We start from the raw sequence: 5,162 nt of genomic DNA, 5'->3' as shown, positions 1-5,162 counted from the left end.
GTTACTTATTTTACTTTATTATCCTTTTGGAACTTCTTGTAGCCTGATCTGCTTGGGACTTTTGATATTTCTTGCCCTTCAAAGGGTTTTCCCTCTATTTTCTAAATTTTGAGATGTCATTGTTTTTTGTCTTTTTGTTTTTCCTTTGGGGTTACTATATTTTTATCAAGTTTGGACAAGTCTAAAAGTGACAGAAAACCCTTCCCTTTTTAAACAGAAAAATCTTCATCATGGGGGCCCCTTGTTTGCATTTTGCAATTGTCCTGGGGTTTTATTTTCCCCAACAGGTATCCTCCCAAAAACATCGGGATTACATACCGTTTGGGATTTTTTTGCCCTTTAATCCCCAGGATATTAATTGATTTATTTTCTGATTTTATAATTTCTTTAAAATCCTGCTGCACAAACCACTAAGGGCAAATTTTATTTTATGATGGTGCTAGCCTATATTCATCTGGCCACTAAGAAATGTATTATTCAAAACTACATGCAAAATACTTACCTTTATGTCATTTTTAAATACACATTTTCATGTTTTAAATATTTAAGGGCTAAAACCAAAATGTGAGACTCAAAGGTCATGAAAGCACTATGGGAGGCACAGAAATCAAAAAGGGAAAAGAGGGAGGGGGAAAAGGAAAAGGGTTTAATAAAAGTAAAACTTTGGGGGGGGTTTGCTGGAGAGGGTAAAGAGGGGATAAAGGGGGAAGAGGATGGAAAAGGGGTTTAAAGGTTAGGAATAAGTGAAGGGGGAAATTTTAAATAAAGTGGGGGAAATATGTTTTATCTGAGGAGGGAAAACAGGTTGTCAAAGGAGAAAGTGTAGGATTTTGTTCAATGTCAAAGGGGTTTGAAGTTTGGGGGAAGGGAACATATTTTGGGGGGGGAAACCCGGGTTTAAATGGGCTGAAAGAAAAGTGTGGACAGGACAGCAGAATGTGTGGAACTGAAAGAGGAACATTACACAGGGAACACAAGGGTGGATCGGAACAGGACATTAGATAGGAGTGGAAAGGGCAAGTGTGGCCAATACCCAAGTGAGCAAGTGATTGCTAGGTGTCTGTTCTGACCAGGAGGAGTTAATGGGTTTAAAAACAGTATGAAATTTATTGGTGGAAAAACTTGCCAGAAAGTTTGGCCAGCAAAAAAAGGGGAAGGGGTTTTTTAAATTGGGGGTACACACATTATATCATGTATAATAAGAATACTCCCTTGAGGTTTCCAACCATCACTCCCAAAAATTATATATTTGTTAATAGTACTATTACTAATGGATTTACTACCATTAATTACATGTAAGTCATTAATCTTTTAATATTACTTCATCAGTGTTTTAAGTTATAAAAAGTCCTGCATAAAGAGGACCCATCCTACTGTGGTAATAACTGTTCATCACCAGAGATTCTTTTCCTTTTCCTTGGCTGGAATATTTTTTTTCTTCTTTTGTGGTGATTGTTTTTCCAAAAAAGTTTAAAAAAACGGCATCTAAATAAATTTTGAAGAAATGATCTTGAATGTTTCAAAAAATCATTTTCTAAAGTGCACATAAATCAATATTTTTTTCTAATAATTTTTGTGCATTTTATTTAATCAGGTCATGTGGCTGACAGATTATAAAAATATTTCTTTCTTCAATACTCCTTTCTGTAAATTAAGTATTGCATTTCTATTTATGTATCCAATTTTATATAATAAGAAGTCAATCTTATTCATGTAAGCAAATGGAGTCAATTACGAGCCACATTCTCAGTGTATCATTTCTTGGAATACAGTAAAATGGATGACAGTAAATCCTTGAGCAGTGGCAAAGAAAAAATTCAATACCTTCACCTTTATCTTCTTCTTCTGGAATTTTTATCAACCCCTTAAAAAAATTTCCGAAATTTTAAAGGGTTTTTTTGTTAATATTTTAATAATAAAAAATAAAATACAATATAAAAACTTTTTCATAAAAATTTACAGCAAAGATTTTTTTAAATACTAAAAAACTTTTTTTTTTTTCTCTTTGAAAATGTTTTTTATGGCAAGCCCTTCATTAGGATTTAAACCATATCCATTAAAAACCATATGAAATAAAAAAAAAAATCCAAATACTTGGGAATAGGGGGCCTGGTGTAGAAATGACACAATTGTTTTTCTTAAGCTTCCATCTACCAGTATTGGGGAAACAATGAAAAAATAGTGGGGAAAAAAAAGGAAAATTACATTTAGTTTCGTAAAAAAAAAGGGAGCTTCGAGAATCCCTTATCCCGAGGAACTTATACATAAAATATTATTTTTTCCATTTTTTTCTTTAAATCTTCTTCACCTGTTACCCTTTCGTTGACTTGGTCTGAAGTGTTCTAAAATATATGTTGCATTCCTTCCTTCTGTTTCTAACTGTAAGCTTTGTTGTATGCATGGAAAAGGACTATCTATAATGATCTTTCTATGTCTTTGCCCTCTGATATCTTATTTTTTTCCCTTGGTTATTTCCATATTTGTAATTGCCTGTTCATTAATGTGCAAACTATCTTCTGTATCTCAAAAACTAAAAAAATACAGCCTAGTTCATTTGCATCTTCCCCATTTCCAATTTGCTGCAAGGGGGAAAATTTAATTGGGAAAATTTTTACTCCTATTTTATTTAAAAACATGATCCCTTTACCCCCATTTATTCTTTTCCTCACAACTTTTTGGTTTTCTCCCTCCCCCCCCAAAGAAAAGGGATTTACTTAAAGCTAGTCAAACCCCTTAGAGAAAAGGGAAATGAACCCCACAACAATGCAAGGCCTGATAATAAAAGAAGGAGTTGTACCCAAAGGGAAAAAAGGAAATAAATTTTCAAGCATGAAAAAAATGAATTTATTTTTGCTGGAGATATCTAAAAATTGTTCCTGCATCCCTTCCTCTCTGCCAAAGGGATTACCAGTTGTTCTTAGATGCCAAGACATGGTAAATTATTATGTCTGAAATTACAAAAGATCGCATAGCTTTCACTTCCACAGGGAATATGTCTTTCTGATTTCCTTTTTTTCTTCTTTGTTGTTGTCACCCCACTCGCAGGATGGCATACGTTAAGAGTCCTGAAACACATGTTCATGTTAGAAATACTATGAATATACATCTCCCCGACTAAATGTTAAAATTAAAAGAACAATAAAATTCTCAATTATTGGACATATTGGACTTAATAATAATTTGTGTGTATAACAATATGCCTTAAACTGATAATTCTAAAGTCATGAAGCACATTTCTCTTCATCTATGACAAAAACTAATGATAAAAATCAGATACTCTGAACTTCTTTCATCAGCAATGTTAAGCTAAGGAACTGAGTTAAATTTTATATCAACAAAAAAATATATACATAAAAAAACTCACAGTGCTTATGATTTTGATGCTTTGGTTGTATAAAAATATTTCAATGCACCTACACTGAATAAGCCTAATTTTGAAGATTTTTTAAAAAAGTAAATTTTAGGGCTTAACCAAAAAATCCCTTTCCCTCCACTGAAATAAATCTTACAAATCAAGTCCCCCTGTTTACAATTAATATTTTGCCCTTCAAAACTCCTGTTTCATTCTGTCAAGGAAAAAAATTTTATCAAAAAGTTATTCCCTCTTAGACCAAAAAATTTACAAGAAAATAATCCACTTGAAACTTACCGAGCACATAACAAGCAAAAATTTTGATGTTTCTTTTATTGGAGGTACTGCGGGTGCGTTTTGGGGGTCTGGTGGGCCTTTCTGTGGCATTAGTAGCCAGCAGGAAAACCACGGGCAGCGCCCCCCAAAGACCAAACGGGGACCCGTGTTTGGGGGGAACAGGGAACTTGGGAAAATGAAATTGAAAAATTAGATAAAAAAATAAAAATTTCCCTGCAATTCAAACTCTTTTTTTTTGGGGGTTTGAATAATACTGTTTAATGAGGAAAACAAAGAAAAGAGAAATCAATTTTTTGGGAAAAGGGCCTTCTGGAATCGGGTGGCCCAAATAAAAATCATCTCCCATGACAGATGACACCTAGGTAAAAAAAAAATTTTTAAAAAAGAAAATGGGTCAAACTCATTTTCTATTTATCATACATTGTAACAAAACTGATTCAAGTATATATAGTTAAATTGAAAAGAACTATTTGCCATAACCATGATTCACCACAATTTGTATCATCTTATATGAGCTATTATTTTAACTTCTCTTTCTAAGGCAAGCACCGAGTCACAGTTCCTGCTTCTCTTTTCTTGTGAATGGAATGGGTTTTGGCCTGTGAAATGTATTTTGCTTTTATATAGTCCCTTCCCCTTCAAACCAAAAACCAAATTTCCTTTTCCCCCCACCGATTCTCCCCGTTTCAAAAATTTGCAAAAAGTTATAATGTTTTATATATATCTTTTTGTCTTTGTACTATTTGTACATATCATTTATTATTGCATTATATAATAAATTTATGCTTTAACATTTCATATGCTTTATTTAAAAAAGTAATTGTTTCTATTTTCCTCTGAAGAGGTACTTGCTGCATTATCATTATTATTATTATTATTATTATCATCTATTAATTTTTTTGAAACAAGCTTTTGGGAACAGCAACTGTCATTCTCTTGGCAAAGACCAAAACATGTCTTGGTAAAACTTGAAAATCTAGTTTTATTTACTGGGCAGGGGGAGACCCCCAGGTTTTTTTGGAAATATATTGTATTTGGGGTAATTAAAATAATACTCAAGATCTTACAAAAGAGAAGTGCCGGGATAACAGAGTGGTTCAAAATAAACCAAAAAAGCTAAAGAAAAATTGAGGTTTTATTTTAAAAAACTGAAATAAACACTGCAGACCTCTGGTCTAGAAGTACTGAGATGAGGAACCTAGAATCAATTTTAAACATTATCCTCGGCCTCTTGGTCTAACTTTAAAAAAAGTAGTGTAATAAAACAAAATTAAAAACAAAACAAACTATAGAAAAAACGAAGAAAGAAAGAAAGAAAGAAACAAAGAAAGAAAGAAAGAAAGAAAAAAAAAAAGTCACCTTGATTTGCTCCAAAAGCATGCTGTCGTTGATGCTGGGGTTGAGTAGTATCTGAGGTAGCTGCTCCTACGGCTGTACGAGAGGAAGGAGCGCGGGACGGACCCCAAAGCAGTCCCCCTGTCTTTCCCCCCCTCCGGGGGTTCTTGGGGCCCTT

Source organism: Penaeus monodon, chromosome 1 (genome assembly GCF_015228065.2).
Source record: "Penaeus monodon isolate SGIC_2016 chromosome 1, NSTDA_Pmon_1, whole genome shotgun sequence".
NCBI classification, from domain to species: Eukaryota; Metazoa; Arthropoda; class Malacostraca; order Decapoda; family Penaeidae; genus Penaeus; species Penaeus monodon.
The sequence above is the reverse complement of the archived record's forward strand: the minus strand, read 5'-3'. Positions refer to the sequence as shown.